Source organism: Symphalangus syndactylus, chromosome 16 (genome assembly GCF_028878055.3).
Source record: "Symphalangus syndactylus isolate Jambi chromosome 16, NHGRI_mSymSyn1-v2.1_pri, whole genome shotgun sequence".
Classification (NCBI taxonomy): domain Eukaryota; kingdom Metazoa; phylum Chordata; class Mammalia; order Primates; family Hylobatidae; genus Symphalangus; species Symphalangus syndactylus.
Window position 1 is genome coordinate 22,271,687 of NC_072438.2, and position 25,989 is coordinate 22,297,675.

The 25,989-nt window shown below is 36.8% G+C and overlaps 1 long non-coding RNA gene across 3 annotated transcripts in view; it reads right to left on the reverse strand.

The window, feature by feature from the left end:
* Positions 1 to 13,189: 13,189 nt before the first annotated feature.
* The window catches only part of LOC134732718 (uncharacterized), a 361,391-nt gene continuing 348,591 nt past the window's right edge, over positions 13,190 to 25,989 (reverse strand). For all 3 annotated transcript variants that reach the window (XR_010116174.1, XR_010116171.1, XR_010116172.1), the window contains 2 exons: positions 16,589 to 16,648; positions 13,190 to 13,761 (listed from right to left, as the gene is read on the reverse strand). This is a non-coding gene — a long non-coding RNA (uncharacterized lncRNA). The remainder of the gene's footprint in view (positions 13,762 to 16,588; positions 16,649 to 25,989) is intronic.

Below are 25,989 nucleotides of genomic sequence, written 5' to 3' on the forward strand. Positions count from 1 at the left end.
ATAGCTTTTGAAGGAACTTGTAAAACTGGAAAATAACTGGCTGAGGCAATTGCTAAAGGATGAAAAAACCTTCTGAGGAAAAGTTTCTACAGAATGGATGGAAAAAAAAGCCTCATACAAGAGTTTAAAACTGTGTCAGGGGAAGCTGAGGCTGTAAGTTTGTAATGCTTTTCTAAAAAGTTTGTTAATTAAGGAAAGGATCAAGAAAAGAACAAATAGCAAATTTATGACTTGATGAAAATAATTGCACCTGAGTACGTTGAAGCTTGAATTTCCCATTAAAAAGCCATTTGTATTTTCTGCATTAGTATTTTCTGATACAATTTGTTGGTATCTTCTTTGAGAAAATTGTCTCAAGAGTATAATGAAGGGCGAACTATGTACCCAGTCAAAATAATGAAAAATGGATGCTCTATTTGTAGACTCGATGATTCAGTGAATTTGGTACTCACCAACACAATTACCTGCCAGCAGTTTGACAAATCCACAAAAGGCTCATTTCTTACAGAGATAAGCCCTTTCCTGTTTTTAATGCATTATTTTTAAAATTTTATTTCCACATTTTTTGCTATCGTCCAATAAGGAGAGTTGGTCCATGTATGACACAGGGTGACTTCTCTTGGTCTCTCTTTTGAACCAAATTATTTTGAACCATAAAGATTAGAGCTCCATTTTATTTTACCTCCATTTTATTTTAGGGATGAACAAGAAAATGAGTTTTATTTGATAGAGAGTAAGGAGATAAGACACAAACAGAAAGAGCCACATTGAGGAGGGATATTAGCCATTTTACTGATCTCTTTTTACATGAGTCTTAGTAGATGTGGCAGAACAATAAAATTGCAGATTGTACACCAGAATTTGGAACTCAAAAATGGAATGATTATGGCTACTGTTTACTAAGCATGTACACTGTAACAGGTGTTTTCCACGCATTCCTTGTCACACTGAATATTCTCAGCACCACCATTTTCTTCATTTTTTTTTTTTTATTATACTTTAGGTTTTAGGGTACATGTGCACAATGTGCAGGTTTGTTACGTATGTATCCATGTGCCATGTTGATTTCCTGCACCCATTAACTCGTCATTTAGCATTAGGTATATCTCCTAATGCTGTCCCTCCCCCCTCCCCCCACCCCACAACAGTCCCCGGAGTGTGATGTTCCCCTTCCTGTGTCCATGAGTTCTCATTGTTCAGTTCCCACCTATGACTGAGAACATGCGGTGTTTGATTTTTTGTCCTTGCGATAGTTTACTGAGAATGATGTTTTCCAGTTTCATCCATGTCCCTACAAAGGACATGAACTCATCATTTTTTATGGCTGCATAGTATTCCATGGTGTATATGTGCCACATTTTCTTAATCCAGTCTATCGTTGTTGGACATTTGGGTTGGTTCCAACTCTTTGCTATTGTGAATAGTGCCGCAATAAACATACGTGTGCATTTTATGGTGAAGTTTAAGTAAAATAGTCAAGAACTGCAAGTAGTGATAGAAGAATTAGGATTTGAGGTTTCATTTGTATAAAACTAATGCCTGTTTATTACATCTTGCTTTTTCTCCAGAAAGAAAACGCTTTTTAAAGGGTTTATGGATCATTTAAGCATTTTCCAAAACAGTTGTGGAAATAATTTGTATTGCGTTAACAAATTTTCCAGGGTATTTTTAGGAGTTGCCATGGAAGAGTTTTATAAAAATAAGAAGTTTCATTATAATTTAAAACATACCTTTAAGCCACAAGGAAAATACTTTCTCAGACCCTTAAGAACTATAGAGGACCTATTTCTGAATTGAATATAATAGTATTCTATTATTTTTGTTCATTTCGTTTTGTGATTGCCAAACTTTTTAGTATCTTATATTCAGAAATTGAAAATTCTCAGCAAGTTGTATAAAATAATATTTTATTATCACTCTATTGAAAAGTGGGCAGTGTCCTAACTGATGGTGACTTTCATATATTGGGAATCTTGTTTAGATGGTGTACTTGGTTGGCAAAGAAAAATTAATTTCTTAGCACTCCATTTGTATTGTAACTTTTTTCTTGAGTCTGTAGTCTAGTCATGATGTTTAATCCAGTATAATTCTCTGATTACCCTAGTGTAGGTTCCTGGAGTTACCCATAATTGCATCCGTCTCAGATCCCAACTCCAGCCTCTCAGGGCCACCGGCACCACGATGCCTGATGGAGTGCATGGCAAGTGGGTAATAGATACTGAATTGAAGTGAATTGAAACAATGTAATGTTTAAAGAGCCAACTACATATAAAAATCCATCCAACAAATAGGTGGCCTTGATGTTAATGTGTGGTTCACCAGTTAGAAACACTATTTGTTTTACATTTTTGTCTATGATTTCATGTTTTGCACTGTTTCCTTTTATATTTTATTGTTTTTTCTTTTTAAATTTCTTTCTTCCTTCCTTTTTTCATCTCTTCATTTCACCCTGATGTAATGTAAAATCTTCTACCTTTTATTGAACACCCATTCTATTCATGTTTTCTAATTATCATTATATCTTTGACATACAGGAATTTCCCACCCTCAATGATGAAGATAACTTGCTTAAAAATTTAAGTAGCTTTGTCAATATCACACAGCTCATAAGTAGCAGAGTCATGCAAATCCTGGTTCAAATTTGTATTTCCATAGATCTAAAACAGCATAAAAGTTGCTTCTTCCTTATGAGGCTGGCTAAATTGTGATCTCTGCCAATGTGGGCTCTTGAAGCTTCCATGTGACTTCAGGACATTCTTTCTTTCTTTTTCTATTTAGTTGAGTGACACCGCTAGGCTATAGATTGAAAATTTCCCTCTGGCTCATTAGGTATGAAAAAGTTTAAGAAGAGATCATGGATGTTTTTATTCCCCTTGGCAAAATACATCAATGCAAGCATTATCCTGTAGAAATACCAACGACCAGTAGTTAAATAACCAATAGGAATATTGTTTTGTCTTTTCTTCATCACCATTCTTCTATCAGACATTTCTTGGGTTGAATTGGGTTAATTCTGCAGGCCAATTGGCAGATATCCCGAACTTTAAGTTGATCTCTAAGTCTCTGGGATGGAAGTGGGCTTCATGAGTAATTATCCGATAAATATTTATTATGAATAATCCAATAAATATTTTGCACTATACTTTTTTTTTTTTTTTTTTTTGAGACAGAGTCTCGCTCTGTCACCCAGGTTGGAGTGCAGTGGTCTGATCTTGGCTCACTGCAACCTCCACCTCCTGCGTTCAAGCGATTCTCTTGCCTCAGCCTCCTGAGTAGCTGAGACTACAGGCACACACGACCATGCCCAGCTAATTTTTTTTGTTTGTTTGTATAATTATTAGAGACTGGGTTTCACTGCATTAGCCAGGATGGTCTCAGTCTCCTGACCTCATGATTTGCCCACCTCAGCCTCCCCAGGTGCTGGGATTACTGGCATGAGCCACTGCAACCAGCCCTGCACTATACAATTTTTGTCTTTTTTTCATTTGATGCCACTAGCACTTTATGGAAGAAGGTTAAGCTTTGCCAAGTAATATGTAAATGTATGTGTAAAATTTCTGATTCCAATGCCCTCAACTATTTCAATGGTTTTATATGCCTCTAAATCTCTGTATTGTATATTTTGTTCAAAATTTATTGAGTGCTATTTTCCTAATACAAATCTGATTGCTTGAATATATGGTATCAGAAATAGGGAGTTTCCTAAGATAATATTTCTCTCTGAGATTTTGGCCTAGTGGATGGCAAGGAAAAGGATGTTATAGGCTGGAAAGATAGTAAGCATCTTACATTGTGACTAAACAAATTTGTATTCCTAAGGAAGAAGTGGTAATACAGAACGTTAGTTATATTTGCTGGTAGTTATTGACTCTACCAAGGTATGTAAGAGAGAAATTAATTCAGGAAAGAATCAACAGGTTTTCAAGCATAAATGAAAACGAATGGTTTAGACATCTCAGACTTTAAATTGGAAGAAAAGCCAACTTCTAGGCTTAAACCGTAGGGAAGGACATTGAAAAAGCCTTTGGGAAGCCAAGGCCAATCAGAATCCAGTATTGCAATAGAGATTGGATTAAGGGTGTAGCCTTCTCATTCAATCTTGATAGCTTAAAGTTGCCATTAAGCTAAGAGGAAAAGTGAGAGATGGGGGAATAGAGCTGTGGGTAGAGTAAGAAAGGTAAAGGCACAAAGAAAAACTATGCGTGGGGAAATAATCTAGGTGTGGCTCCCAACATGTGGAGCCAACTGGAAGCCAATAGATCAGAAGCCTAGTAAGGTATCAAAGGAAAAGTGTTTCTGAAGATAATCCTCTTGACTAGTTGAGACCAAAAGAAACTTTTAGACCTTGGTTTATCATCCAAGGGATCCCTCAAGATAACCCATGTCTTTATTCAATGTGTCCAAGAGAGCTTTGAAAAAGGAAGCAGGCAGAGCCAGAGGAAAGAAAGCATTACGGCCTAGGATGCCCCTCTCCCACCTAGAGGTCAGAAGCAGTGCCTAGCCGAGTGAATTTCCCACTCCCAGGACAATCAGTCTTCAATGCATGCCCAGCAAGATTCTATAACTGTGACTGACCTGTGTCTTCTGTGGATCTTTCAGTCTTCTGTTATTTGAAGTAAATATTTTACTGGGGTCACCCTAAACCCATTTAATCTTGTATCTGAGCTATATGTGTTAGTGGGTGTGAGCAGTTAACTTATATTTTTAGTTCATACGTTGCTGGATGCAGGGCAGCCACACCCCAGTCTGATGACAAGGACTACGCTTAAATAAAAAAAATCCTTAACTTTAAACTAAACGCAGTGACTGAAAGGAATGTTTGATTTTCTTCACTGGGGAAGAGCTGAGTGTATTCTGTAATTAGAGGAAATACGTTTTGGTTGCTCCCATGGAACTCACTGCCTGATAGTAACACCCTTGTATAATCTCCTTCCCTGGCAGGTTGGCAGGACCTGTGACTTGATTCTAAGCAACAGACCAATAGTAATCACCAACCACCAATAGCAAAGGTGATGAAATGTTTCTCCTGTGATTATACTAAATGTGAATAGTGATGGGACATTGCTTTCGTGATTATGTTACATTACATAAAACTGTCTGCTAGCAGACCCACTCTAAAGTCTCTCTCTGTCCATTGCTGGCTTTGAAAAAGCAAGTTTTTGTGAATCCTACAGCCACACAAAATAAATTCTACTACTAGTGTCCTGAGGGAGAACTACGAAATGCTCCCACAACCCCTCAACTTGAGCTTGCAGACGAAAATGCAGCCGTGGCCCATGCTTGATTGTAGCTTTGTGAGACTCCTAGTGAATGACCCAGCTAATCCATGGTTGAATTTCTGATCCACGGAAAATGTGGTTTTAAAGATCTAAGTATGTTTTAATTTATTATGCATTACAGTAGTCTCCCCTTATCTGTGGAGTCTATGTTCCAAGACCCCCAGTGGATGCCTGAAACTATGAATGGTACACCCTATATATTGTTAGCCTTTAATGCCCTTTTTATCTTAACTGAGAACTGCAGCTGTAACTTTTGCAGTTTGATGTATGACAGCAAAACTACCATAAATTAATTTTTCCTTCTTCAGAATTTCAGAGTTAGAAGATCTGTTTTTACCTTAGACCTTGACAACTTCAGCATGTAATTTTTTTCTTTCCTTATTAAGACAAGAACTTTCACCTTTTCAATTAAAGAAAGCATTTTACAGCTGCTCTTTGGCATATTACAATTGCCAATATTGCTATTTTTGCACTTTGGCGTCATTATTAAGTAAAATAAGGGTCACTTGAACACAAGGACTGATACTGCCACAGTTGATCTGATAACTGAGGTCGCTGCAAAGAGACTAATGGATGGGTAGCAAATACAGCATAAATACACAGAATAAAGGGATGATTCTCCTCCAACGCAGGATGGAATGGGACAGTGTGGGCTTTCAGCACATTCATAGGAACGGTGTGCAATTTAAAACTTATGAATTATTTCTGGGATTTTCCATTTAATATTTTCAGGCTGTGGTTGAGCATAGATAACTGAAACCATGGAAAGCAAAACCACAGGTAAGGGAGGACTACTGTAATAGAAGCCTAATACAGATATGCTTGGGTATGTGATGACCAGAAGGATACACAGTGAGAAAGATTGTTTGCAGACCACCGGAAATTATTTGGCTCTTTCCCCATGGTTTAGAATCGCTGTTAGGAAAATATCACAGTAAGGAACATATTCCCCTACACTTTTATCAAGGTAGGGCCATATGACCAGCTCTGGTTAATGTATACTGGAATAATATGTACCACTTCTGAGTGAAGGTTTCTGTGTGCCCTGTATGCATGACACATAGTCTCTTTCTTTTGGATCATATATACTGAAGACAGTCGAAGCCCATGAAGAAAGGGGCTTGGATCCTTAAAAAATTGCATGGGACAGAAGACCTTCCCCTCCCATGTTTTCATCAATGACTTAAGCTTTAAAATGAGAGAAAGATAAACTCATACTGTGTTAATTCATCAACACTTTGGATTTTTCATAATATAACTTCACCTATTCTGACTAACACCATAAAAGCAAAGTATTTTTATTGTCATTTTATTTTAATAAATACCATTTCTTGAATTAATTTTATATTAAAATGACAAATGTTGTTAGGTATATATACCAGTGCATTTTATTTCTGAAGTGAAACAAAAAGAAAACTAGCATTGCTTCCAACTAAGTTTATGAATACATCAATGAAACAAATCAATAAAGCAAGTCATTTTTATATCCGTTTTCTAGAACTATATATGCATATTCCAAGATGAGAGTAATATATCCATTGGCTAATCACAATATGCAATTGAAATTGTGTAAAGATCATGGACTTTGACAAGTAACAGATTTGAACTTAAAGCCTGGTTTCAAAAAGTACAAGGTGTTTGACCTTGGCAAAGTAATTTAACCTGTTTCTCATTTTTGTCATCTTGTAAATGTGCACAGTATTTATAATATAAAACCATTAGGAAAAGGTAATGAAAAATATCAAGCAAGCACAGTTCTTTGTCACTTAGTAGGTGGTCAAACACTGCTAGATCTCTTCTCTTTCCCCCTTTGAGTATCATAGGATGTCAAACAGATAATGAATAGCATCAATTATAGCTATGACATCTCCAGGACATTACTAATGAGAGTCATACATCAAAACATTAGGATTATGTGTTCTGCAACTATTTGCTGAAGCTGTTCCTACTTTAATTTTTAAGACGGTAACTTGAGAGCTTTCTAACATAACAAAATTTATATTTATTTTGAAAGCTATGCAGTGCTTTGATTATAAAAGCAAACTGACAAAACTGTGCATTTGGAATCACTACATCTTTACAAAATCCTCCAAAGCCTTTTATGTCCACATATTTCTAACGAAAAAGTAAAAATTCTGTGAAGTTTAGTAACAGCTGTGTGTGTGTGTGTGTGCATGCACGTGCATGCACGCACACATGTATGTATTTGGAACTAACTCCAGAACTAAAGAAAGACTGAAGACACGTTTGTGGTGCATCTTACTTTCCTTGTACGCACCAGACCCATTCACCTTTATTCTTTTAATTTTGCTCTCTCCTCTTTTCACTACCAATGTCCCTCCTCTTATCTCACCCATTCTTCAAAACCCAGCTTCGGTTTCTCCTGTGCTAGAAGGCTCTCCTTAAGATTTCTCTCTTCATTAGCTAATTTTGGTCCTATTTGTTTTTATAGCAGAGGTCACAACTGGCCCAGAAAATGGCACTTGGATTCTGAGGATCCAAGTCCATAGCAGAAAATTCCAATGCTACAGGGGATATTGGTTGGGAGAGGTGATCTAAAATATCAAGGAAAGTGTCTACACACATCAGTTCTGGAGGCGTCAAATGTGAGTTTGAACTTGAAATCCCAAGAGATGAGGCCATAATAAGTGGAGAAACATGCAGTATCTTTATGTAAGGCTAGATGATGAAAAGTTTCCAAGAGGGCAAATTTCTCCAGACTGTTCTACAGAGGATATCTTATCTTTGTGATCATAAGACTTTATTGTTTATATTCATAGTTTAATTGGAATGTCAACCTACAGGGCCTGAAGTACTATGTCTTGGTAGGTAAATAACAGTGTTCTAGATATGGCTTCACAGTTTATTAACTGCATTATCTTCACTATGATGCTGAACTGCTCCTGAGTCTTGGTTTAATAAAATACAGGAGGTCAAGTAATGCCCATCTCATGGAAGGATTGGAAATTCAATGAGATAATGCATGGAAAAAAATGTTTGCAAATTCAAAGTCTGGAGATACACTAAAGAATGTTTTTATCTGTGTATCTGAGTCCATTTGGTGTTCCTATAACAGAACATCTGAGGCTGGATAATTTATAAAGAAAGAGGTTTATTTGGTTCATGATTTGGGTGACTGAGAGTCCAAGAGCATGGCATCAGCATCTGCTTGGCTTCTAGTGACAGCGTTTTTCTGTGTCACAATGTAGTGAACAGGCAGAAAGAAAAGGAGGTGGGAGCAAAGTGGCCAAACATGAGACACAACCTCAATTTGCAACAACACACTTTCACCAGGACTAATCCATTCCTGAGAAAACTAATCCAGTCTCATAAAAAGACAGTAATCTCTCTTTATGACCTAATCATCTCTGTAGAGTATCACCTCTCAACACTGCCACAATGGAAATTAAGGTTCCTGCATGAGCTTTGGTTGGGAACACTCAAACCATAGCACGGTGCAATAAAATTGAGCACTCATTGAATGCTATTTATTAACTCCACTATAGACATAAAATACTCATTTTTAACTTATAGTGAAAGCTTTTTGATGGGAGAAATCCATATATCATTATTACTAAGTCATGCTTTAAAGTATAGGTCTAAGAGTACATTTGATATTCAACACGTTTGTTTAGTGTTCAGTGAATGATTACTCTTCTCTCAGCACAACACTGTCTAATCTTCTGGTTTCTCTTATGTTTTTATTACAAAAAGAAATTTATGCAAATGATCACTTCTCAGAATTAAATTGACAGTGTAAATGATATGATTTATTACTGCATAAAATATCTGAATTCAAATCCTGGCTTTGCCACTCACACAATTTTTCAGTAAATTGCCTAGCTTCTGTTTATCTCTTTCTTAATTTAAAACTATTCTTTTCTCCATTATTCAACTGTAGAATGGAGGTACAAATAGTTTTCTCAGGGAGTTTTCAAATGGCCAAATGACTTAAGGTATGTGAAATACATAACGCAGCGCTTTGCTTAGCACAAAATATTTGAACAATAAATTCTTCTTCCCCTTATCTCCCTTCTGCCAGTGTTGTCTCTTCCCTTGAAAGATGCGAGAGCATGGATGATCTCACTACCTGATTATTGATGGCCTGCTTTCCTGTAACCATCTCTGATTTTAAGGATTATAGATATAGAGGAAGTATGTCACAGTGAGTGGCTAGAAGGAAGATTTTCTTTTTAAAGTTAATATATTGTTATAAAAAATAGCCTTGGTTGTCCCTGCTTGATAATTCCCACAGCATCCTCCTAGCTACAGATAAAAGGACTTTCTACTTCATAACAAGAAGAGGCCTGTTTGATGTCATTTGGAAATTTTTAAAGAAGCCTATGGAAGGAAATCTAGAAATAAAATAACAGTGGCTGACTCTCAGCAGTTTCAGAGTGAAACAATACTTTATTTCTGTTCACAGGAAACTTTGCCATTCAAATGAATTCACTTTTCATACAGCAACTCCTCAATTTCAGACCAAATGTTGAAAACTGGCCACATTAAATCAGAACGAAAACACTTTTGAAATCATCTTTGCAAAAGTACAATTTTGGCACAAAAAGAAGAGAATCAAGAAGGTGAACAAAATCAAAATGGAATTCAGTTCAAGGGAGACAAGTTCTCAGGTGGTTAGTTATTTGTGAAACTTGCAAAGTACCAATCAAATGGGGAGACTATACCCATCAGCACATATTGTTCCATGATAACTCTGATTCACTCTTTCAAACATTTAGAGTCAAGCAATTATAGGGGCCAAGGATCATATTTTATAGAAAAGGGAGGACATAGAATTGATCGTAGCAAGCATACTTATCAGAAGTCTTTCTTCATTCCTCTCTATTCTTTCAAATCGTTTTTCTTCTTCATGGCCTCCTTCCACACCCCACTGCATCTACAAAGCATTCCCTGACCACTAGGCCTAACCATGTTTCCTTACTCTTTCAAAATCTGTGAAGAGAGATTCTCTGCACTGTTTAGGGCTGTTCCATGTAGTAAAGTAAAGTATTGGCTCTGGATGTCAGACTCCCTGGATTGAATCCCCAGCACTTGCTAATTGTAAAAAATTGTAGGTGACATTATTTAAAATTTTTTTTAGATTATTATTATTATTATTATACTTAAGTTTTAGGGTATATGTGTACAACGTGCAGGTTTGTTACATATGTATACATGTGCTATATTGGTGTGCTGCACCCATTAACTCGTCATTTAGCATTAGGTATATCTCCTAATGCTATCCCTCCCCCCTCCCCCCACCCCACAACAGGCCCCAGTGTGTGATGTTCCCCTTCCTGTGTCCATGTGTTCTCATTGTTCGCTTCCCACCTATGAGTAAGAACATGCGGTGTTTGGTTTTTTGTCGTTGCGATAGTTTGCTGAGAATGATGATTTCCAGCTTCATCCATGTCCCTACAAAGGACATGAACTCATCATTTTTTATGGCTGCATAGTATTCCATGGTGTATATGTGCCACATTTTCTTAATCCAGTCTATCATTGTTGGACATTTGGCTTGGTTCCAAGTCTTTGCTATTGTGAATAGTGCCACAATAAACATACGTGTGCATGTGTCTTTATAGCAGCAAGATTTATAATCCTTTGGATATATACCCAGTAATGGGATGGCTGGGTCTAATGGTATTCCTAGTTCTAGATCCCTGAGGAATCGCCACACTGACTTCCACAATGGTTGAACTAGTTTACAGTCCCACCAACAGTGTAAAAGTGTTCCTATTTCTCCACATCCTCTCCAGCACCTGTTGTTTCCTGACTTTTTAATGATGGCCATTCTAACTGGTGTGAGATGGTATCTCATTGTGGTTTTGATTTGCATTTCTCTGATGGCCAGTGATGATGAGCATTTTTTCATGTGTTTTTTGGCTGCATAAATGTCTTCTTTTGAGAATTGTCTGTTCATATCCTTCACCCACTTGTTGATGGGGTTGTTTGCTTTTTTCTTGTAAATTTGTTTGAGTTCATTGTAGATTCTGGATATTAGCCCTTTGTCAGATGAGTAGGTTGCAAAAATTTTCTCCCATTCTGTAGGTTGCCTGTTCACTCTGATGGTAGTTTCTTTTGCTGTGCAGAAGCTCTTTAGTTTAATTAGATCCCATTTGTCAATTTTGGCTTTTGTTGCCATTGCTTTTGGTGTTTTAGACATGAAGTCCTTGCCCATGCCTATGTCCTGAATGGTAATGCCTAGGTTTTCTTCTAGGGTTTTTATGGTTTTAGGTCTAACATATAAGTCTTTAATCCATCTTGAATTAATTTTTGTATAAGGTGTAAGGAAGGGATCCAATTTCAGCTTTCTACATATGGCTAGCCAGTTTTCCCAGCACCATTTATTAAATAGGGAATCCTTTCCCCATTTCTTGTTTTTGTCAGGTTTGTCAAAGATCAGATAGTTGTAGATATGTGGCATTATTTCTGAGAGCTCTGTTCTGTTCCATTGGTCTATATCTCTGTTTTGGTACCAGTACTATGCTGTTTTGGTTACTGTAGCCTTCTAGTATAGTTTGAAGTCAGGTAGCATGATGCCTCCAGCTTTGTTCTTTTGGCTTAAGATTGACTTGGCAATGCAGGCTTTTTTCTGGTTCCATATGAACTTTAAAGTAGTTTTTTCCAATTCTGTGAAGAAAGTCATTGGTAGCTTGATGGGGATGGCATTGAATCTATAAATTACCTTGGGCAGTATGGCCATTTTCACAATATTGATTCTTCCTACCCATAAGCATGGAATGTTCTTCCATTTGTTTGTATCCTCTTTTATTTCATCGAGCAGTGGTTTGTAGTTCTCCTTGAAGAGGTCCTTCACATCCCTTGTAAGCTGGATTCCTAGGTATTTTATTCTCTTTGAAGCAATTGTGAGATGGGAGTTCACTCAAGATTTGGCTCTCTGTTTGTCTGTTACTGGTGTATAAGAATGCTTGTGATTTTTGTACATTGATTTTGTATCCTGAGACTTTGCTGAATTGCTTATCAGCTTAAGGAGATTTGGGGCTGAGACAATGGGGTTTTCTAGATATACAATCATGTCATCTGCAAACAGGGACAATTTGACTTCCTCTTTCCCTAATTGAATGCCCATTATTTCCTTCTCCTGCCTGATTGCCCTGGCCAGAACTTCCAACAGTATGTTGAATAGGAGTGGTGAGAGAGGGCACCCCGTCTTCTGCCAGTTTTCAAAGGGAATCCTTCCAGTTTTTGTCTATTCAGTATGATATTGGCTGTGGGTTTGTCATAGATAGCTCTTATTATGTTGAGATACGTCCCATCAATACCTAATTTATTGAGAGATTTTAGCATGAAGGGTTGTTGAATTTTGTCAAAGGCCTTTTCTGCATCTATTGAGATAATCATGTGGTTTTTGTCTTTGGTTCTGTTTATATGCTGGATTACGTTTATTGATTTTTGTATGTTGAACCAGCCTTGCATCCCAGGGATGAAGCCCACTTGATCATAGTGGATAAGCTTTTTGATGTGTTGCTGGATTCGGTTTGCCAGTATTTTATTGAGGATTTTTGCATCAATATTCATCAAGGATATTGGTCTAAAATTCTCTTTTTTTGTTGTGTCTCTGCCCGGCTTTGGTATCAGGATGATGCTGGCCTCATAAAATGAGTTAGGGAGGATTCCCTCTTTTTCTATTGATTGGAATAGTTTCAGAAGGAATGGTACCAGTTCCTCCTTGTACCTCTGGTAGAAGTCGGCTGTAAATCCATCTGGTCCTGGACTTTTTTTGGTTGGTAAGCTATTAATTATTGCCTGAATTTCAGGGCCTGTTATTGGTCTATTCAGAGATTCAACTTCTTCCTGGTTTAGTCTTGGGAGGGTGTATGTGTCCAGGAATTTATCCATTTCTTCTAGATTTTCTAGTTTATTTGCATAGAGGTGTTTATAGTATTCTCTGATGGTAGTTTGTATTTCTGTGGGATTGGTGGTGATATCCCCTTTATCATTTTTTATTGCGTCTATCTGATTCTTTTCTCTTTCCTTCTTTATTAGTCTTGCTAACAGTCTATCAATTTTGTTGATCTTTTCAAAAAACCAGCTCCTGGATTCATTGATTTTTGTGAAGGGTTTTTTGTGTCTCTATTTCCTTCAGTTCTGCTCTAATTTTAGTTATTTCTAGCCTTCTGCTAGCTTTTGAATGTGTTTGCTCTTGCTTTTCTAGTTCTTTTAATTGTGATGTTAGGATGTCAATTTTAGATCTTTCCTGCTTTCTCTTGTGGGCATTTAGTGCTATAAATTTCCCTCTACACACTGCTTTGAATGTGTCCCAGAGATTCTGGTATGTTGTGTCTTTGTTCTTGTTGGTTTCAAAGAACATCTTTATTTCTGCCTTCATTTGGTTATGTACCCAGTAGTTATTCAGGAGCAGGTTGTTCAGTTTCCATGTAGTTGAGCGGTTTTGAGTGGGTTTCTTAATCCTGAGTTCTAGTTTGATTGCACTGTGGTTGTACATATATTTTTTCACCTATAGAATGGGAATATTGTTAGTATAATAAATTTAACTGATAAAGGTTAAATGAGTTAAGGATTGCAACACACATCAAAGAGTACCAGAAGTGTGGTTAATAGTACATGCTGTGTTAGTTATTTTTAGTTAATATGACCATTCTATGTTCATTGGTTTCAGACCTAGAGCTGTGCAGTCTTTCTAAAAGCAAATTTGTCTTAACCACCTTATGCTGCAACTCTTTCAATGATTTTACTAATCTTTAGAAGGAAGCCCAAACTTCTTAACATGATGTTATGGTGAACAATGCACACCCGCCCCCCCCCACCCAAAAACCATTCACACCCTAACACTGGAACATGTGAATATGTCACATTCCATGGCAACAGGGGCTTTGCATGTCTATTATGGGTATGAAGCTTGACATTATCCTGGATTATTCAGCCCAAGCAAGTGTGTCCTTAAAAGTGGATAATCTTTCCTGCCTATGGTTATGAGAGAGAGAGACTGATGATGGAGAAGCGTCAGAGAGATGGAGGAAATGAGGCCACATACCAAGGAGTATGGGCAGTATCTAAAAGATGCGAAAGGGAAGGAAAGGGATTCTCCCACAGAGCCTCCAGAAGAGAATGTAACCCTGCAGATACCTTGCTTATTAGTCCAGATAAACCCATGCCAAACTTCTGATCTAATGTACTGTCAAATAATATATTTGTGTTGGTTTAAGCCATTAAGTTTATGTTAATTTGTTAGAGCAGCCATAGGAAACCAATACACGTGATATACAAAGCCTTTGAGGTTTCATGCTTGTCTTCTTCTCAGCCTACTTTCAAGGCCCTGGAGAACAAGATGAGAGAGAAGGTCTATGGCTCATGGCCAAGCTTGTTTGTCTATAGACAGTATTCACATGGGTCTGGTGGTGTATTTCCAGGAAAGAGACAATGTAATTATAAGGATAATGAATACATATCTGGCACAGAACTTCTCTAAGCCTGAGTCTGCACACATGGCTGTGATGAGGATTAAATGAGATGATTCACATAACAGATTTTGCCTGATTCCTAGTATACAAAAAGAGTTTGGTCAAAGGTAATTACTATAGGTCTTCTTCCTCATCTTCTTATCATCGTTTCCCTATCTCTCCTTTCTTTCTGTTGAAACTTCCTAGTATAATTGGAAAAGAGTAACAGTCAATCCTCTGGGAAGATGAAAAGGAGTAGGTTGCAAAGATTCTTGAATGCAAAACTAAAAAAATTTACTCTTCATTAGACAATAGAAAAATCAGTCACTTATTTTAAGAGTAATTATTTTTTAGTTATTTATTTATAAATTAATAACTAGAAAGGCCTCACTCTGTAGTCCAGGCTTGAGTGTAGTGGCATGATCATAGCTCACTGCATCTTTGAACTCCTGGGCTCAAGTGATCCTCCCACCTTGGCCTCCAGAGTAGCTGGGACTACAGTTATGTGCCACCATACCCAGCTAAATAGAAATTACTTTGAAGTTTCATTACATATACTGCAAGAGCTATGTGATCTCTACATGTTTTGTTTTCTCAACTATAACATTAGAAATATATGAAGACCTGCCTACCTCATACAATTGAGTAAATTAATACAAGCAAACTGCATGGGAAAGAATCTTAGATGGTAAAGATTCAATAAGTGGAATTTTAATATACTTATTTACTTATCCATCATCCAATATTTATCAAATGCCTACTGGTGTCAGAAAATGTTCTAGGAGTTGAGGATATATTAGGAGAAATAAACTTCATGAATCTGACAATATGGTGTTGGTATCCAAACAATGAATTTAAAAGTAGTTTTTAAAGTGTGTGTGTGTGTGTGTGTGTGTGTGTGTGTGTGTGTTTAGCATGTTAAGTGGTGATAAATGCTCCAGGGAAAAGAAGAAAAAATTTATAAAAGGGAATCAAGAATGTCAGGGCAGGAGCAGGGCAGACAGGCTTCAAGTATAGATGGATTATTCAGGAAGTTCTTACCGGGAGAATGACATTTAACCAAGACTGAATGGAAGAGGGAGCGTGCAAGCTGTGAGACTTTCAAGGGTAAGAGCATTGCAGGCAGAGAGAAGAGCTAGAGCTGAAGTTCCAGCTCTAACTGGGAGCCCACCAGACATGTCTAAGGAATGGCAATGAAGCCAATAGGGCTGAAGTAGATGTGGCCAAAGGGCAGAGGAAGGCCAAAGGAGAAGAAACCATTGAATTAGAAGGAGAGGTAAGATTTTCTAGGTACCTCATTGCCACTGTGTTAGAATTTGGGCTGAGTCTGCTGGATGAGGAGCTGTTCATCATTGCTAAGCAGACGAGGAACATAGTCTGGCCTATATTTTGACAGCATCTGGCTGGATGCTGTGCTACAAATCAGTGTAGGAGGATGAGATCTGAACCATCGAGACAAGTTAAAAGAATTGAGTAGTATTTCAAATAGTACTATAAACGTTAAACTTCAATTACGGGTTTTAAACAAAATGTTTGTTTTGGAAATCAAAATCTGCTTTCCGCAATGAATAATTTAATACATTTTGTGTAGCTGAATTAGTTTTTTTTCTCTCTCTCTCGAAATAATACAAGGAATAGATCTTTCTTATCCACAGCTCTTTGTAAATGATCTGAAATTCAGCCAGCGTTTAAAGCTGGATTAAAATGTTGGCTGCCTCATCCTCCGTTAACATGTGCTTTGTTCAGAACGTGACTACTGGATAGATGAAGGATCAGGATGATTCAGAAAAGAAATGTATAGCATTTGCAAAGGACTTGAATGATAAATTACTGAGCATTCCCCAAATGCCAGCATCACATCACAGATCTCCTTGATCTCCTTACCTAGACCGACGCAGCCTCCAGGGTTAATCATTTCTTCTTTCGGTGTCTGGGTAGTAGAGTCTGAAATACAGAAATATCCAAGACATCTGTGGCTTCTACAAGGTTATGGATGCAGTGAAGAATCTTGCCTGTGTTCTAGGCTTTGGATCGTTTAAATAAAGATAAGTCACCATTGAGAAAATGAAATTCTAGGGCTGTGCCACCTGAGATTATGGGATCTGAATTTATTAGCCATATTTGGGGCTAGAAGCCCAAACCAAGAAAATCACATACAAATAGGAAAGGACCTTTGAAATCCACAAAAACTCTTCAGAGACAACACAGAACTGTTCTATAGGTTAATTCACAGGATTCTTGCAAATCCTGCAAGTTTACTGGAAATGAGCTCACATTCAAAAAGTATACAAGTGACGGCAACCATGCAAAAGGAAGAGTCAGGCCAGGTGTGGTAGCTCACACCTGTAATCCCAGCACTTCGGGAGGCCAAGGCAGGAGGACTGCTTGAGCCCAGGAGTTTGAGACCAGTCTGAGCAACATAATGAAACCCCATCTACAAAAAGAATAAAAATATTATGCAGGCATCATGGTATGTGCTGGTAGTACTTGTTATTTGGGAGGCTGAGGTGGGAGGGTCACTCTAACTCAGGAATTTGAGGCTGCAGTGAGCCATGATCATGCCATTGCACTTTAGCCTGGGCAACAGTGCAAGATCCTGTCTATTAAAAAATAATAAGAGAGGCCGGGCGCGGTGGCTCACGCTTGTAATCCCAGCACTTTGGGAGGCCGAGGCGGGCGGATCACAAGGTCAGGAGATCGAGACTACGGTGAAACCCCGTCTCTACTAAAAATACAAAAAAAAATTAGCTGGGCGTGGTGGCGGGCGCCTGTAGTCCCAGCTACTCGGAGAGGCTGAGGCAGGAGAATGGCGTGAACCCGGGAGGCGGAGCTTGTAGTGAGCAGAGATTGCGCCACTGCACTCCAGCCTGGGTGACAGAGCGAGACTCTGTCTCAAAAAAAATAAATAAATAAATAAATAAATAAATAATAAGAGAGGGAAAAAATGAAGAGTCAATGAATAAAAATGAAGATACAATACATAGAATCAGTGCTCTAAGAATTAAGATAATCATATATATATTTGGTATATATATTTATATTCTATATATATTTATATATAAGTGTATTTATATTTATATACATTTATATATTATATTTATAAATATAAAATGTATTTATATATAAATTTATGTATATACATTTATATATGAATATACTTATATATAAACCAAATATCTTTATATATAAACCAAACATATATAAACCAAACATATATATACCAAATATATTTTGAGGAATAAAATAACCAAAGTTGTAGAGTGAATTTTCAAAAATCATGCATTTTTCTAAATTTACCGAATTTCCTGAAAAATATTTGGAAAATCCTTATAGACCAATTAGTCTAAAAGTAATAAGCAAGTTGTCAAAGAGCTGTTTCCCACTTCCTGAAAACAATAGGGCCAGATAGTTTTACAAGGGAATTCTGCAAAGTTTTATATAATAAAGTATTTCAATAATAGTTAAGCAGCTCTACAACATAAACAGAAGCTTTAAAAATTAATTTTATAAAGTTAGCATAAACTTAACAAAGATTGCCTTCATTGACTTAATATTTCAATTTAAGTGAGATACTACATGTTAAAAATTTAAGGTAACCATTAAAACAATAACAATGAAATCTATAACTTCCAGCTAAACAAAGAACAAACACTTGTTTAAAGATATCTGCTAACAGCGATTCTCAGATTAAATGCATGCATTCCAACTTTATGCTATTTATGAGATTTCTCTAAGTTAATGAAATAGAGTGGTTTAAAGTAAAACAGAGAAAAGACTATTTCAATATTGTAATAATATTAATATCTGATTATATATATTTTAAGATAAAATTTCTATTAAGTAGGAATAGTATAATTATTTTATGATTAAAATTTTCCTTTTATTTATATATACATCTGCAGAGAGAAATAGAATTATAGAAAAAATTTAAATAAAATAGTGGCTATTAAAAATATACCTACCTCAGGCCGGGCGCGGTGGCTCACGCTTGTAATCCCAGCACTTTGGGAGGCCGAGGCGGGCGGATCACGAGGTCAGGAGATCGAGACCACGGTGAAACCCCATCTCTACTAAAAATACAAAAAATTAGCCGGGCGTGGTGGCGGGCGCCTGTTGTCCCAGCTACTCGGAGAGGCTGAGGCAGGAGAATGGCGGGAACCCGGGAGGCGGAGCTTGCAGTGAGCCGAGATTGCGCCACTGCACTCCAGCCTGGGCGACAGAGCGAGACTCCGTCTCAAAAAAAAAAAAAAAAATACCTGCCTCAGAATTTAAATATACATTAACAAATGATGATGATATAGATTTTTTTTTCAACTTTTGTTTTATGTTCTGGGGTACATGTGCAGGAGGCGCAGGTGGTGATTTGCGGCACAAATCAACCTACATATTAATCCCAGCATCTATTAGCTATTGTTCCTGATGCTCTCCTTCCCCCGACACCCTGACAGGCCCCAGTGTGTTTTGTTCCCCTTCATGTGTCCATGTATTCTCATGGCTCAGCTCCCACTTATAAGTGAGAACATTCAGCATTTGGTTTCTTGCTCTTGCGTTAGTTTGATGAGGATAATGGCTTCCAGCTCCATCCACGTTCCTGCAAAGGACATGATCGCGTTCCTTTTTATGGCTGCATGGTATCTTATAGACTATTTGAAAGGAGATGTTAGCAATAGAAAATTAATGAAGTCATAAAAAACACTCTATCAATCTTTGCAGTCACAGAGTAATTTTAACAAATATTAAAGAATTGATCATTTATAGTACATCTTGCCTAAATATAATGCAATTAAATTAGATATATATACCCCCAATAAAACACCTGTCAAAAAAACAGCAGGTTTTGACTAAATCTGTTTTTATTTAGAATATATATATATATATATATATATATATTATGAGATAGTCAACTGGGGCCACAAGAGGAGGCAGAGAAAAGGCTCAGGAAGACAAAGTTCATCATACTCAAAGGTCCTACATACAAGAGGCACAGCTACTGAAGAGGGTCTGGTGGGCCAGGACAAACCATTAATACAGAGCCTGGACTGGGGGTTTCACATGCTGTGGTCTGAAAGTTTGCGCTCTTCCAAAATGTTTATGTTGAAACCTTAACCCCAAAGGTGATGGTATTTTGAGGTGAGGCCTTTGGGAAATGATTAGGTCATGTGTCTGGAGTCCCTGTGAATGGGATCCATGCCCTTACAAGGGGCTGTGTAGACCAGAGTTCTCTTCTGCCAGGTGAGAACACAGATAAAAGGTGCTATCTAGGAACCAGAAAGCCAGCTCTCACCAGACAGGGAACCTGCCAGCACCTTGATCTTGAACGTCCCATCCTCCAGAATTGTGTGAAATAAATTTCTGTTGTTTATAAGCCGTCCAGGTTACCGTAATTTGTTACAGCAGCCTGAATGGATGGTGATATCAAGGGAAAAGCAATGCAGGGTAGGATGAACAGTTTAGAATTGGCTAGTTGGGATAGTTCTAGCACGCTCTGGGGTATAGGGGTGGTCTCTAGTTGCCTGGTATCTGATGCTGGAGGCAGAGGAATATTGCCTGCTGGGGTACATAGGTTTAGTTTACATATTGAAGGCATGCTCCTTGCTGGGCCCTTTGTTATCTCTGAAAATTGGCTGGGTATGGGAGAAGAGGAGGTAGTCTCTCTCCCACCCCTCCAAAGGTTTTTTTTAAGATCATAATATATAGAGAATTTTAAACACACACACATATATAATATTTTTAAATGCTTTGCTTTTAAAAAGTGCTTTTGCTATTGTGCTTATTGTGCTTAGCAAAAGCAAAACATTTAAAAATAATTCTTGAGTCAGAGAAAATAATATAATGTGAAATATTTAGGAATAAATGGCAAAGAAAACACCACATATAAAAAAGTTGAGGAATGCAGTGAATGCTATACTTACAGGGGAGGGCACAGTTAGACAGAATTTGTAGCCATAGATATTTGTACAAGAAAAGAAGAAAAATGAAAAATTATAAGTGGCATTCTTCAACTCAAGAACTTAAAATAATGATAAAGAACCATGCACATCAAAAAAAGGAGATGAAAGCAATAAAAACAAGAGGATAAATAAAAGAGTAAGCAAAGACACCATTAAAAAGAGCCATGCAACTCCCAAAAGAGCTGATGCCCAATAAATAGTAGCTGCTGCCTTCACCATCACAATTGCCTACCTTTGGTTTTGTCAAACTCATGGGAACTAGTTTTCTATCACATTCTGCTATAACATGTGAAAGTTTCAGCTGGATGTTAAGAAAGTAGAAAGCTGCAGAGTGTGTCATTTTCATACGAACTCAATTGGTGGAAAATGCAGGGAAAGGAGTAGGCTCTGCTTCAAATGTTTTGTGTCCAAATCTCGTTTAATCCTTCTAACATCTTGTATCATTTAACTGTGGCCACAATAATGCTATGTAACAACCATCCTCAAAAATTTCAGAAGCATGTAATGAGCATTTATTTAGCTTATATGTCCTTAGGTCTGTTGGGGATTGGCCAGTCCAACAGGGCTCAGCTGTAGGTAGCTCTGTCTCAGTTGTCTCTCATTCTGAGCTTAGGAGCAGTCGTGGTTCTGGGCAAGCTCTTGCCATGGTGATACCAATGATGCCAAAGAGTAAGCCCAAGTGTACTAGTTATTTCAGGACCTCTGCTTATGAAGGTGAAAGCAAGTCCTATTTCTGATTCCAAAATTCAGGGTGGAAAAAGTTAATCTGGCTTCCTAATGAGAGGAACAATAAAGTCACATGGAAAAGTGGATGCAGGTAGACACGAAAATTGGGACCATTAATAATACATTCTATACAATCCAGGATAGTAGGTATTGTTGATATGCATCTCAGTAAATTTCTGAAAAAAAATAGAAAACAAAAACCTAGAAAGAGTACTGTAGCACTGGGCACCTATAAATTGATTTTCACAGCCCAGTGGGGGAAATAAGACTTCCATAAATATGAGTGGAAGAAGGTTTCATAGTTTTTGTAGTTCAGTACTTACTATACTCAAGGAATCATGCTAGGCACTAGGGAACACACTAGTGTGTATAAGCTGACATAGATTCTGTCCTCAGGATGCTACCAGTACATAGCCAGAAAACAGGAAAATATTAGGTAAGTTAATGTATAACGTCATACTTTTTATTGTGATGAGTGGCCTGAAGGAAATGTCCGTGTTGTTAATGCATAAAGGAGATGTAACTTAATCTGGGTGTCAGGTAGGATCCCTGAGGAAATCATGATGAAACTGAGACGTGAAGAATTGGCAGGCATTTTGAAGCCTTAGACAGGAGGGAAAAGCACTAACAGCAGAAGGAAGATTATTTACCAAAACTCTGTCATGGGGAGGAACATATGAGTGGCCAAGGTAAAGAGTGTGGAATAAGATGAGGCTGGAGATATGGCCAGAGCTACAGCCTTTGTGGGGTCATGTGGGACAGGTGGAGGACTTGGGTCTTTATCCCATGAAAAATGGAAAGTCATTACAAAGCTTCCACAGGGGCATAACATCATCAGGCTTTCACTTTGGAAATATTATTCTGGCTACAATGTGTAATAAAATGGGCATGATGCAGGAGTGAATGGGTGGGAGGGCACCGTGAGGAGTTGCTTTCAGTGCATCTGCTGATGAGAGACGACAGTAGCTGGAGAAGAATGAACCTGTACAGGAGGTGGAGGAAAAGCTAGAACGTTAGAACAAGCAATTAAGAGGTATTACTTCATTATAGTGGAGAGAATTGTTATTTACCAAAACGGAAAGAAAGAAGGATTGATGAACGATACTCTGAGAGATCAGTTACTACTGGAGGTCACTGGTAATCTTAACGTGAATTGTTTCAAGGGAGTGGAGGGGAGGTGGCTAAATCTTGACTGTAGTGGGCTGAGGGATGAATGGAATATCACTTTTGAGAAGTTAATTGTTGAAGGAAAGTGAGAGAGAGCAGGAGTTAGAGGCATGATTCTGATATAATTTTTGAGGTTGTTTATTCTGTTCATGATTAGAGACTTAAGACAGTTTAAATGCAGACCTAAAGGATCCAGTTGAGAAGGAGAGATTTAAAATATTTAGAAAATAGGGATCATCAATAATTTAAAATTTAAGGAAATACTTAAGCAAAGATAAAAATAAGGCAATAAAGCAGTCTAGCCATTTTAACAGGACAAATTGTCGGGCAAGAATAGCAAAAGCCCTAAAAAAGAAAATACAGACTTGTCTAGCATAGAGGCCATTCCCTGAGCCACATTTGCAAATACCATCAAGAATTACTTAATGGAAACGAACAAGTTAATGTGAACCTTCTCTGTGTAATTTATAGTATATGCTTATGTGTGTTTACAGTAAAAAATGAAGGATTCATTATAGAATGCAGACTCAGTCATTTCTACAAATAACAGTCTTGAGTTTAATAATACTTTTAGCAGTATCATAAATGGATAACTACTTTGGATAGAGCTACTTGGATATTAGGGAAAAAGTTCATATGCCCAACATTAGTAAGGCCAGGTAAAATCCCCTCAGAGTCTATAATAAAAAAAAATTCGGTTTGAGAATGGTGCTCATTTCAGATGAGTGACATGAAAAATCTAGAATTTAGAATATTACACTGAATAAATCCCTAATGAAGAGAGAAAGCATACACATTTAATTTTATCTTAATCTCATGATTTTATAATGTAGCTCATACAGTAAGATTTTTGTGCCTACTATTTGCCCTTCCTCCCCAAGCCGATCTGCACAAACCTCCCTTGGCAGTCTCTCATGTTCCATCTCCTTGACAATATAAGTCAGCCTCAGGTGTCAGTGCATTCAGCATGTATTGACTTTTTAAATTTTTATTTTGACATTCTAATGATCTCTCTATAGATTTACACTGAAATCATGTTGCCATTTTCTTGGCACTTTAGAGTGGGTGTTTTTGGCTTTGTATTGTTATTAAGGGATGGGTGTGTGTGTGTGTGTGTGTGTGTGTGTGTGTTCAGTTTCTAGTGGTCTTCTGTTGGATGGAGAAGAGCAGACTAAAGCTAAAGGAGATCAATTTCACTTTCAGATTATCTGAAATTTTAATAACTCAAAAATGTCTTGTACAATTGATAATTTGATGACTTGCAGTTTCCTAAACAATGCAAATAGTAATATTAATAGATACAGACATTTTGGAATGTAATAGAGCAATATATGTTACATTTAAAATATACAAACCCTTTGACCCAGTAAGTCTACAGTGCCAAGTCTTTTTCTATGTGTATATGCACACACACATATACATATATACATATACACACACACACTATAGGCATTATTATGACAAAAGCATGAACATAAACTAATTGTCCTTCAACAGGAAAGTAATTAGAAAAATTATGATATGGCTATACTACATAACACTATACAAACCTTCAAAACAGTGACTTATGTCCTCATGCAAGGACCTGGAGGGGTATTCACTAACCAAAGGCTGGAACTTCAAATATAAGAAGAGATGGCTCAATTTAAAATGTGTAACCATTCTGAATAGATATTTCGCAAAAGAAATTTCAATAACATATGGAAAGCCATTCATTCTCAGAATGTCAGAAATATCTTGATAAAAGTCACAGTTAGATACCACACACCCACTTTCAAAACCGCTTGACAATATCACTGCTGTTGATGATAAGGAGCTCCTGGAACTCATAGATTGCTGGCAGAAATGAAAATCTAGAATTATAGATTAAAACTGAATATAAAAATATCATAATTCAGCACTTTTCCTCTTAGGTATATGCTAAGCATATATGTGTATATATGTGTTTAAAAGGTCGTGTAAAATAACATACATAGCAAGCATTATTCATAGCACCTTCAAACTGGTAACAATCCTCATATTCATAAGCAGAGTGAAGACACAGGTTAGGGTATATTCATACCATGGAGTACTATACAGCAATATAAATAAGCCAATTCCTATTGCATACACTGATATGGATAAACATCACAAACATAATTTGGAGTAAAATAAGTCAATGCAAAGGAACATATACTCAATGGATTTATTTACATAAAGTTCAAACACAGGTAGAACTAATTTACGGTGAATGGCATAATTTTTCTAAAACAAAAGGGTAGGTCATTTCAACCCATACCTCAAGGAAAAGTATTCAAACTAGCCATAATATTGTAATATTATTACTGTATAAAAATTGTGTTGAAATACTATAACACATGGCTAAAAGAAGCAAATGTTCAAATTATAATAAACAGTTTTGTTTTAGTGATAATACAACTGTTAACATAAGAATGTTATAATAGTTACATAAAAAAATTTCAAAATGCTTGCTCTTATTGAGAGATACAGCAGTCTTAAACTAAAAGAATGAGGTTTGCATTCTCTTACTTCCTAAAACATCATTTTCCTTGTTTGTAAAATGCATTGCTAAATAATATCTACCTCACAAAGTTGTTATAAAGATTCAATGAAACTATGTAAGCCCATGCATTTCAAAATCCTAAAAATTACTAATAAATGCAACTTCTTGTTCATATAAATGGCTCTAACAATTTTGTAGTGGTTTTATGTGCTGATGTACAAGTAAACATTTTTCAGATCTTATTTTTGTTTTTTTCTTCTTCCAAGCAAATTGCATACTAGAATTCATCTGCTATAAATATGTGTCATTTTGAAGTATTTGCACATAATTTGGTTCTATTTTAAAAGTTTCTACCTCACTTGAGTACCAGTACCTTTCAAAAATAACTTATATTACTATAGTGTCTACGTCAGTGTTTCTCATCTTTTAGGTTTATTATTTTTAATTAACACCAACTAATGAACCTTTCTAGATATCATTTTTTTAATTGATATCCATGAAATTTCAATACTACAGATAAACATTCCATGTTTGAGTAGCATATGTAGATTTGTACTTTACACATGAAAAGAGTAAAATCCCCTCCTCTTCTGCCAAGAACGAATTTTCACTTCTTTGGATGCAGTTGAGAATGTATGATCTAGAATAAACCTCATTTTAAACTTATATTTCTATTCATATTGCACAAGTCAATATTTGGAAAGTGCTTAAAACAGTGTCTGGTACAAGTTAGGTTTTATCTAGGTGTCTATTCATTAAATTCTGTGGGCAGTTCAGGTGGAAACACATGATTAATGCTAATTACAGTTTGGAATCACGCTCTCTGAGCTTTCTTGTTTGTGAATCCCATAAGAAAAAAAATTCTTAACATGCACCACAAATGCCTGCATAGTTTGTTAATTGATAAGTTACATACAATATGCTTTGTAAAATAAACA